The sequence below is a fragment of the Anser brachyrhynchus genome (assembly GCF_964034855.1).
Source record: "Anser brachyrhynchus genome assembly, chromosome: 2".
Classification (NCBI taxonomy): Eukaryota; Metazoa; Chordata; class Aves; order Anseriformes; family Anatidae; genus Anser; species Anser brachyrhynchus.
The window spans coordinates 136,085,369-136,097,203 of NC_137695.1; the positions used below are offsets into that span (position 1 = coordinate 136,085,369).

Genomic DNA, 11,835 nt, shown 5'->3' on the forward strand with positions numbered 1-11,835 from the left:
ACTCCTGCGCCAAGCTGGCGTGGGAGGAAAGATCTGAGAGCCTTAATAGTGCCCAAGCCCCATGCAGACAGACAGACTGACGACAGCTCTGTGCCTCCCACATTGCGGCTACCTACTTGTAGAAGGTATAACCAATCTGGTTTCCTAAGGTTAAGCAATAAGGGTTCTGAATATCAAGGTTAAGTAATAAACACAAAGCAAAGGGAAAGTATTCCCTCAATTCTTGAATAAAACATTCCAAGAAAGTGCAGCGCTAATGGATTTGAAAAAATAAGCACTGTGTAGCAGCATCTCCTCAAGTGCAAGTACCATCATGCACACTTACTGGTTTAAATTTTATGCAGCTTCACCCCATGCATTTCAGATGAGAGTGATAACATACCTCTCAGTTCTTTTTCCTTGCTTACTGTAGGTACAAGGGCTGCTCTTTCCCTTGTGCTTATTAAATGCCTTCCAAGCAAATGACAAGGACAGTTGCCAGCTATTATAAGCATGGATTAAAACTACTTTTCATGTGCCCAGTTACAATAGTTACCTGGCAACAAGTATTCCTTTTCTTCTTCTCCCCAAACCTGTAGTGTATGCAAAAAAAAAAAAAAAAAGCAAAAAAACCCACCACCAATAACAACAAAAAACAATACATACAACAAACAATACAAACAAACAATACAAAATACCCAACACATGAGTACTGAATTAATTCCCAAACTGAATGTAAAACTCCTACCAAGGTGAATTTCTTGGCTGGGATGGAGAGTGTTGTTCCACCAACTCCAGCCAGTTCCACAAGGACCACACTGCTCCCAAAGGCTTTCCATTGCTTCTCCCCAGCTATAGGTCTATGGTATGGCAATAAAAAGCATGACAGCTAGAAGGCAGGATAAGTGATCAGGAATGAACCTGAGGTCCTGTTAGCTTTAGAGAAACCAGGCCAACGTTTGCAGTCCTCACCAGACTGAAACAGGCATGTAGCTGCCTGTTCTCTCCCTTCTGCCTAATTTGTTGGGCTTTAACCTGGTGGACCGTGAATTTATAAGACTGTTATATCAGAAAAGTGCACATCCCCACTTATGCTATCCAAATGATAGGCAGACTCCCCATTGAATTGGTATCCCACATGACAGCATACCTAGCTGAGGACCTAGAGCAGGTCTTGTGATTTCACTGGTCAATCTTCATGCTTTAATCAAGAGAGAGAGTTTTTTTGTTTGTTTGTTTAAACCTGGTAAGACTTTAGCTTTCTGCTCTTAAAATCTGAGAAATACCATGATGTAAAGCAGCCATGATCTTCCCATATTTGCTTACAACTACAAAGAGGACTCTAAGGCTGAGGACAGGATGGAAAGGTCTGTCTAAATCCGATGTACCTACATTTAAAAAGTAACAAAAAAAAAAAAAGAAAGAAAAAAAAAAAGAGAGAAAATCCATCCTGTAGCAGCCTGAGCACAACATACATGCCAGAAAGATCCTTAAAGCTTTGGGATACGGGACAAAGCAGGCTCTCATCTGCTGTCACATCATAAAAGTGAGTTTGTGCGTAGTTGTACAGACATACAAGTATAACAACAACAAGCATCATACCCTTACGTCCAAGCTTATTCCTCTTCTCACACAAGCCCTGAGATCCCATTTCTAGTCCCAAATGTCTTGATTTTGTAGCAATTTCGCTTGGACAGATGAGGAGGGAGGTAGCCAAGGGAACCTCGGTGGCAAGGGAGGTTAAAGATTTGCCCATCACAGGTTGCCTGCTCAGCAGAAGGTAAACTCCCGTTCCCTATTGACATGTGTTTAGATGATTCTTCATGAACCCCAGTTTGGTCCAGTGAATGCTTTTCTTACCAAGTCTGTACCTGTGCCCTACCACTTCTTAAATCAATTCATTGTTAAAACTGCAGTTTTCTTTCCATTTTCTCTCCACTACACATCTGCAAAACAGTCCTTCTCTTGAGAATTGTAGGAATTCCAGTTTCTGTAGAGTTTTGTATCTCCCTTTTTCCATCTTGCATTACCTCTGTCCTCCTATATTCTTTGCTGTGTTGTCAATCTGTCTTTTGCATCCTTTGGGCAGTTGCTTTGCTGCCCTCTGTCTTTTCCGTTGCCCACAGTTGCTATAAGCTTATTTTTTGCTGTCTTTCTCACACCCTCAGCATCCTTCCTCCACCACAGCAGAATCCATCTTTGTTGCCTACGCTTTGCTTTTCTAGCCCCACCCATTTTTCAGCAAGTTTCTGTTCCCTGCTGCCATCCACAGCTCATGGATGGGCACTGATGGGATGCATGGACAACCCCATTGCACGCAGCAAACCACAGCAGGCTAGCAATAAGTCTCAGCAACATCATTGGTATCCTCAACCTGACCCCTAAGGCAACACTTCTCTGTGCCAAGTTGTGGAGCCCAAACACCTCCAGCGTGGTGAGTAAGCAATGCGAGGGTGCGTGGGGAGGAAAGGCATCCTACCTCACTGCTGCACTATAATCAGAGGGCAGCGACCTCACAGCTGCGAACTATAACCTTTTAGAAAGTGTTTAATGCAGTATTTATGGCAGCCATTATTTTTACAGTGTTTCCACTTTGAGAAGGAAAGCAGAGCAAAATGTTTACAACAGCTTAACAAAATGAACCCCACAGGTGAGGCGAGGCGCTAACCTGGGCCAGCCCGGCCCACCTGGCAGCCTGCGACCTGCCACCGATGGGAATCCAGCGGGGGGGTGGAAACGGGCCCTCCTGCGGGAAGGAAAAAGTTTCTTCCCCCTGCTTCAGTTTTTGTTTGTTTCTTTAAGGAACAGACTGTTTCAGAAAAATAAACACACAGAAGGGCTCAGGGCAAAGATACATTTTGTATACAGCTTTAATGAAAACATGTTTTTCTTGTTAACACCTTGTTATATCCTAAAATCACAATACGGAAAAAACTGTGAATAAGGCTGTGTGCATAGACATCTCAGATTTTTAATGAAATTCACCAACCAGCAGAGCTTCCCCCACATGGCTGCCGCTACCACGGCGCCCACAGCTCTCGGCGCGCATGAACCTGGCTGGCGCTACCTGCGTGCTCACCCTACACACAGCAAACGCTGCTCCAGAGCAGGTTTGTGGCACTCAGCTGTCCTCACCGGGTCGAAAAGAGCACAACAGTGAGATGTAGCTGTCAAAACTGCATGGTGGGAATGTTATTTTTTGTTAGTGACCGCTCCTGCAGTCTAACAGTGTGCTTTTGTACAAGTCAGAAGCATCAGTCTGTAGGCTGGCTAAATAAGAGAATCTCTCAGCATCTCAGAGTTTGGGGTGGATTTTTGCTTCTCTGCATTATGATTAATCCATTGGCAAGCCAACGCCATCAGAAGCTTTTATCCAAGCAACTTCACAAAGCCCTTTAGGACTCAACGTAGCGTGCTCCATCCAGGAGATGATATTTTTGCTTCAAAAGAATTCAGCGGCCTCTCTCCAAAAAAAAAATTTCATAATTTAATTCCCTGCTGAACCACGTTGGCCGATGCCACCGGGTTGCAGGTACTCAGGATTCACAAGACAGTTGCTGCCATGCCGAGCTTGAGAGGAAATGCCATTTATAAAAAGAAAAAAAAAAAAGGAAAAAAAAAAGGAAAAAACGTGACACTCTTCTCTGATAATGACCCCGCAGCAGCTCCGTTTGCTGGTAATGATGCAGAGCCACACGTCCCTGCCCACCATGAAAGAGCGACAGCCATCACAGGAGGGCTCTGGGGACAATGCTGACGCTGGCGAGCGGGCGCTGGCTGTTCCACAGGTAATGAAACCCTGCTCGTAACGAGGAGATGAGGAAAGATGGTACTAGAAATTGCTGGCGTTTGAACTCTGAAACTCAGTGGGAGGGAAAAGAGAAGCAGTTTTTGTGAAAGACCTTGTTCTCGGGAGTTTCAGAGAAAAATCTGTGCTTTGGGGCACCTGAATGCTCACTCAGATCAACTCTTGAAGAAGAAGCTTGAATTCTCTCATATATTTAGTGGCAAGAGGGGGCCTTAAAACAGGATTTAGACCCACTTTATACCACATTATTAATATCGAGAAGCCATAAAAGACCTTTAGTGTTATTGCAAATCAGACTTTGAATCCCAGCAGAGTACAAAAACTGAGGCTGAACTAGAATATCAAACCCAGACTTTGGAAAAGTTCAGAAACGAATCTCCCTTTAAAACTCTTACTCGGTTTAGAAAATAGATCAGTCATCCAACATGTGAGCTTCAATTCCCTTCAGCTTTGGGGAAATTCTCCCATTGATCTGGACTCCTCGCACAACTTAACTTCTGCATAATAATTACTGCCCTTGGAACATCACTACTTTGCTGTTTGTAAGGACAAAAGAAAACTACCACAGATTTGATAGGAATCAAGTATTTTGTTTCTCGAAAGGCTATGGGTCTTTCAAACGTGAGAGAGGAGTGCCTCTGGCACAGACGGGTAGGTGCAATATACCCACTCGCTCCCACTACTTCTTCATTACAGATAGGGTAGCATTATTTTTAGCACAGCAGGTGTAGAAAAGGGTGGTTTTGAAAGAAAGAAAACAAAAATAATGAATTATTTATGCAAGTTAAATCAAAATATGCTCCATATAAATGTTTAATCAGGTTTTCACCAATTTCTCTCCATATGCTCTGCCTTGCTCAACAGCAGATTTCTAATGGAATCACTAAATATATTTTAATAGCTCTGTACATAGTATTATACAACTCAACTTCTGCCTATAGAGTTTCTTCATTCAGAGAAGCTGCAGTAAGATAAGCAATAAACTTGCTCAGAGTTGGCAGTTAAAGAAAAGCTTCAGTAAAAACTACTTAGGGATTTTCCTCCTACAGCCTATTTGCCGCAGGAAAATGTTATGGGGGATGACACAGATGCAGCATACATAAGTGCAATCATTGCAGCAATGCACACTGGGGCAGATGAAGGCATTTGTCATGTTTGGGAAATACAAGTTGCATTTGCTTGAGAACTTGCTGGTACAGCCAAGAAAGAGGTCGCCCTGGCTCTTGCATTGGGAGTCCTGAAGGCACCAAACCCTCCACTGCTCTTTATCCATCTTTCAAAGGCATTCACATGAAATCAAAGCCAGTTTGTAGCTTATTACACCTGGCTTTCTCAGTTACCAGCTTTTACCCTGCAGGCCATGTTTTAAGAGCGCCTGAGAACTAAAAGCCAGTGTCCTGGGTGGGCTGTCAGTCACCACCAGAGACAGCAGCTCCCCAGCCGAACCGAAATACCTACAGAGCTCTTCTTCCTTGTCCAGAGTACCAAAAGGCTGAAATGCAAACTCTCACTCCCCCCAAGCCCCCACCCCCTTCCAGAACATAAGCAATTCAATACCCCAGCTTTCCCCCAGCACTAGCCACTCTGTTTCTCGTCTTCCTTTCTATACAAAGCAGCTGGTCCCTGCAGATTAACAGGGCCCAGCTGCATCTGGTCTCCAGCCACTTAACCCCTTCTGAGCTGTTTCCTCACCCGTGCAGAAGAAAACAGGATTGTCTGCTTTCCAGAAGCCTCCTGGGGCTTGAAGTAAGAGCATCCCTATTAGCAAAGACAGTGTAAGTTTTAAATCAGGGAGAAAAAAGCTTGCTACACTCTGAAAAGATTTTTATTTCATGTAATAAGCCCCACACTTTACAGAGTTTAAAAGCAAGAGCATGAGAGAATTAAGCAGACTTGGAAACAGTAATGTCATACCCCAGTGTACTAAGGATTTATGGACGTTATTTTATAACTTGTTGAGTTTGATGTGGAATGATCTCTGCTCTGTAACTACAGTAATTATTTTGTAAAGTACTCTATTGTTATGCTGTCACCCATTAAGCATGCTGCGTAGTGGTTAAAAAGTATTTAGACAGATTGCACACCTGTATGAAATTCTTCCAGACTTTCCAGAGGGGATGGGAGTCTGCATTCACAAGGGTTTCTTCTTACAGCTTGTGGAATCCTCAGAAACATGAGGTCGGTACTGTGTTGGTATTCGTGATGGTTTCAGGATTTAGTAGCTGTTAGAGAAAGTCACAAAAACTAAACGTTAGTAGTTTGTGTATTAAAATGTCTGTTTACGAATTTAGCCACGTTTGCAGTAAAAATATCTTGGCAAATTTTACATTGGGTATTAAAAAAGAAAACAACAAAACAAAACCACTGTAATCTTATGAACAACATCTGAAATTGGGAGTAAAGTTGTTTGGGTAAGGTGTGAGAGGGCTTCCTTCTTTTGAAATTTAGTGGGCTTTTTTTTTTTTAATATCTCTAATATACTAAAAGAAGTGCAGAATAACTATCTGTAGATTAGGAAGATGACAAAGGAAAAATGGAGCTGAAAGAATAAAAGTGCATTAATTTATACATTTGCTAGGGTTTTAAATACAGCAACCAGTTTTCTCTAAATCCTTCAGGTTGATTTCAATTAATGTTTCAATTAAAGTTTTCTTGGTCACTGTAGCTTTCAGCTCCTGCTCCCACCAAAGAATTTCCTCGTTGGAAGGCTGCTGTACCCTTTTCTGGCAATTCTGGTGTGAGACAGCAATCTGCGTAATATCAGTTGTATTGTCTTCCAAGTGAGCCATCTAAAGGACGCTCAGGACTCACGTAACTGCAACTGGAGCTGTTCTCCAGCTCCCCGAACAGGCACCCAGACAAGCCTGGACGCCGCCAGTCATCATTCCAGACATGATGTAGTTTGGTTTTTGCTGTGATGGAAAGAAACACTTCTCACTGCGTCTGTGTCTCCTCCTTCTAATGTTTGGAGGAACTGAGGCCATCCGAAAGCACGAAGCAACAGCTCGCAGCTTAGCCCAGCCATTAAGGCTTTCTGAAATCTCAGTAGGTGTAGAGAAATAGCCCACTGCTCTAGCCCACCTTGACTGCATCCGGTCTCCGGTGGACTTTCCTGTCTTTGACCAAATTTTAGCAGCTTAACTGTGGGACCCCAGCAGGTTGGCCTGTATCCTCTGGACCAGAAGGTTTCTTCTAACCTCATTTGAGCCAGTGTTTTTTCCGCATGAGAGTCATGAAATTCATTGCTTTATGATGTGATTCTGACCCCAGGAAGCCCCAGAGCTACAGGAGACAGAGACAGCTGTTAGTCTAGCAGAAACTGCCAGGTTTGTGTAGACCTTGTGATGGACTCAGAACATCATCAGAAGCAGAGGGCCCAGGGGAAAGAGCAGACCTTAGCTCAAGTCAGCCTGAAAGGAGAACAAAGAGAGAAGCAGGGAGGAAGAAGAGTTAAAGAGAAGAGAAAACAGCTAAAAGTCTAACTGAGCCAAGGAGATCAGCTGGAGAGTTGCTTGTTTGCACAGGGTGATAGCTGAGCTGGATTAGGGCTGGACTGAATCAAACATGAGGCAGTACATTATAGAAGGATCCGGTCAAGTTGGGAGTGAAAGAGGCTGAATACAGGGATGTGTCAAGTGAAAGGGTAGTACAGAACATAAAGTTTAGAAACTAAGACAAGCATTCTTACAAGTGCAGTATTGTCATTTTGTCTCTTTTCCTTCCGATGGTTCTTATAACTGCATTAACAGATTAACGTATGATATTACCTGAGTGCAGAGTCTGGATTTTTTGCATAAAGCAGGTTGGAATCAGGTTTGGGGGGGGCAGGAGTGGCATCAGAAATTCCAGTCTGAGCAATCTACTTTTATTTCTGATTACTAAAAAGATAATGATGATAATAATAATAAATCTAGAGTCAGTGCAATACCTACCCACTGATGCCCTGCAACACAATAGATGTTACTCCCTGTGCAGGCTAGGGCGAAGCTGCCTGCCGCTTCCTCCCTAGGCTCATCACCTCCCAGTCCTTATTCATTTTCCATCCTGTAATATTCAGATCAAAGCATTCTTGCCATGCTGGTGTTTTTCAATGCATAAAGCTTTTTTTTTTTTTTTTTTTTTTTTAAAAAAAAAAGGAAGAAAAGCAGAAGGTTAATAGTTGAAGGTCACCCTCCCTGGTCTCTCACCACCTCGCCTGCTCAGGACAAGCGCTCGCTGCAGCTGGCACGGGGCCGGCAGCAGATGCGCAGGGCTGGGTGCTGCCAATGGGGTGCACCTGTTGGCTTGCCACCATCTGCTAGCCAAAAACGGGACAAAGCCCCACCCCATGCCGGCCAGCTGAAGAGGGCTTAATCTCCTCCCCACGGGTTTTGAGCCGGCGGCCGTGGCACACGCTGCACAAAGGCGTGGACCTGCACCTAATCTCCTATCCTTGCAGGGGGCTGCTTCTCGTGCTGACAAGAAAGGGCTCTTTAAATAAATCCAGAGAGCTATTACCTGACAAGAAAGCCTCTTATAAACTGCCTTTTTAAAATTATTATTTAAAAAGATAGAAAGGTATTAGGTTAACATGGATACTAATATTAAGTAAATTAAGCCGCGGCAGTATTTTTTTGGAGGCGGCTGCTGGTCCTTGCTGAAGGGATGACTTGTAAGCTGAATAGCTCAAATGCTTGCTTTGGAAACTGGAGGGTTGGTTTAGTGCGTGCCATGGCTGTGCCCTATAAGTAATTACCTAACTAGTCCCTGTGAATCCGAGCTGCCAGGGCATCACTGCTATACAAAAAAAAAAGCATGCTTTGGGAAGTTGGTCACCCAGGTACATTAAAATGATCAAATTTGCTGCATAAAAAAAATAAAAATAAAAATGCTTAAGCAGGATTCATACAAAAAGTAAAGGGAGTTTCAGAAACTGCTTATTCCCGTCTCAAAGCTAGCCTGTATGAAATACTGCAGACACTAGGACATGTAACTGCATGACCGACTCTGTTTTAGTGTTCTCCTGTAAAGAGTTTTCTAACATTCAGCTTAACAATAGGGAATAGGATGGATGCAAAGAAAACCTGCTACCACTGAATCTTGTGTTGAACCCTTGTTGTGAAATACACCCAATTTTGTCCAAGTGCAGGAGCAACAGACTTGACAACTCAGCTCCTGTCTTTTTTATCAGGTGTGAGTGCAAGATCCCTCTGTCTCTGAGACCTTGAGCACAGCTACTTCATTACATCAGCATCCTGCACTGTTTGCATTTTTCGTCCACCTGTGCATTTAAGCCTGATAGGTACACCAGGAGCTCTCATAGATAGAGGTTTGTCTTTGCTATCGGTCACTGCTCTACAGTGACACTCCAATATTATTTTATTTTCTGTCGTACGCGTCAAGTACATTAATAGGAATAACAGCAAATAAAATGATAATGACAATCTTTTAAGAGCTGCTCGTCACCCCCAAGCACTGCAGCCAGGGTAAATAATTTTAGTAGGAAATATTTTTTTCAAGGAAAATACTGGAAGTTTCATTATTTGAAATATTTTAATTTAGACTTGATAAAGCAATGGTGAATGTACACTGGGGTAATGATCTTACATCCAGAGGGATTACGACTTTTCTATCTCTAAATTTGCAGAAGCTATCTGAAGGCAAACATTGACTAAGAATGTATTAAATTACCGTGAGCAATCCAAATTTTTTAAGAAAGTTAAATATTAAAATATATAAATAAATTACAAGTTTTCCCTTTAAAATATGCACGAGGTAATTCAGAGCAAATGTTAGAACAAGTCCGTCTGCTAAATTAGTCACAAGGTCCTAGTGGCTACTTTTCCATTTACGCTAATGATGAGAAATGTAAAAGGCCGGCTTCATAATTCAGTGTTCATTTCAAGAGGTTCCAAGAACACTTATGCTAGATCGGTCTGTCTAGCTAATCAGCCAGTTTTTTCTCTCCTTTTAAGATCGAAACACAATTGTAGAACCTGTGCTTCCAACCTTTGCATTTTTCTCCCCTGCACTAAAATGTATTTCAATGTAAGGAATGCTGGAGGATGATAGGGTTGAATTAACACCCTTAAACTAAGCATATTGCATTCTCTTAAATCAATGGTTTCACTTCTGCCCTCAAGCAATATGTGATTTGTAAATCTGAGACATGCTACCTTTAGGCAGTAGGCACTCTCTTTAAAAACACGAAAGTAGGCAACATATGGTGGCACTATGCAATATGAAATTGTTCTAAAGATACAAGTTTCCAGCCTCAGTGGTACAAGCCCAATTTTAAATAAAACATAGTATCATATGGTTCCTGCTTAAACACTGCTGTAAAATAAAAACTGGCTATATGGTCATCCTCTAAACAACAGAGGGAACAGTTTACATGAGTACACTTGGAAACCCACTGTCTATAAACAGGCAGTCACCCACTACCTTTCAATACATGTAAATACTGAAATATATCAACTTATGTATTTGCAGACCCTTGTAACTTATGGATTTGTCTATTTTTATTTGTATTTATTTTTATTTTAGGTTTAATCACACAAATACAACTGTGGGTATTTTTTGTTGTCAACGCATACGTGTATCTCATAAACTACGCATTCTATGTTCACATTTTTCTACTGCTGAGACCAGCTGGGTCACATTAGTCATGTCAAAGCATGTCAAGGACTATAACATGTAATTCAGTCCAATGTTACGGTGAAGGTGAATCTGTTCCATTATCCATGCAGAGAGGGGATACTGGTATTTTAGCTCTGGGACATGACTTTTTCCTTAAGTCTGCTCTTATCCTCAAATGCAAAAATGAATTCCCAAAGCATAACATAACATTTTAGCCTTTGGTGACAAGGATAGTAAGGAACTCCAAGGAGGAAAATATGTTTTATTATTAGTCATCAATGATCTGATATGGTAGTTTAACAATTGATTTGTGAAGGCATAAGACTGGACTTGGTAAAGAGAAATTACTACTATGCTAGTATGCGCACAGGCAGAGCCCAATCTCTATTCCTCTTTTTGGTGTTACAAAATCTGAACAATTTAATTCTGTCTGTAATTTAACCTTGCATGTGCTGCACCTCACTATTCCAGTTTGGAAAACAAACAGGACTCTTCCTTATGAATTATTTTATTGTACAATAGGGGTAAAGAATGTTATATGGAGGCTTCATATACTTCTGGTTTTGCTCTGTAGTCATTGTGTATTTTCCCTCCCCCAAATGGACTTCAAAAAGAGGAGTCTGAATGTTCTGCCCAATGACAACTCTAATCAGTCATTAATTTTAAAGGCCTCTTGCCTTTATCAGGTTGTCTCTTAGGCTCAGACTACTCCTACAGTAGTTTAATATAGTGGTCTTTGGTAGCTGAGGCAGCTGGAATTTATGTTGGTAAGAATGTGATGAAAGAGTCGGGGTCTGGACTTCTATAAAGGAATTTTTGAAATTATATGCAGCACAATTGATGGTGCCAAATTAATCTGTTGTCTTTAGCCATAGACAAAGGAAAGGAGAGTAGTGCTAAGTTCCTTTGGGAGCCATGCAATTGGATTAATCAAGAGTGCTTGGTGGATGCATCAGCTTATTTCTGTGGCAACCGTATTCTTTACAGACAAATGACCTCTAGGCTAGTCCTTTGAAACTCGATAGTTAAAGGTGTTGAGACATCTAATTCTCATTGACTTCAATGAGTTTAGACACATCCCATTAAAATTCTGACTCTTGTCTATGCAATGATAAAAGGGTTAGGGCATGGCTTGCTCTTTTTCAGTCCCCATCCTCAGGGACTGAACAATGAAAAATCATGGATAAGAACAATGAAGATGAGATAGAAATGTTTGTCTTTGGGAGGTGGTGTGCGTGTGTGTGTCTGTTTTTCCTGATGAGAAAATGGAAAAATTTCTGAATATTTTTCTGTGACCTCAAGACAGCATGTTGGTGTGCCTCTCCTGGAGCAAGGAGGGCTTTCTCAGGGCAGGCCAGCAAAACAGTGCCCTCAGCTTGTCTAGATCATAGTGCCACTTATGATAATTAGCTAGGGCAATTACTCCAGTT

At 42.0% G+C, this 11,835-nt stretch overlaps 1 long non-coding RNA gene across 1 annotated transcript; it reads left to right on the forward strand.

The window, feature by feature from the left end:
- Positions 1-5,370: 5,370 nt before the first annotated feature.
- LOC308190995 lies at positions 5,371-10,829 on the forward strand. The gene is made up of 3 exons (XR_013947622.1): positions 5,371-5,562; positions 5,891-5,965; positions 6,453-10,829. It is a non-coding gene; the product is annotated as an uncharacterized lncRNA (long non-coding RNA).
- Positions 10,830-11,835: the final 1,006 nt, after the last annotated feature.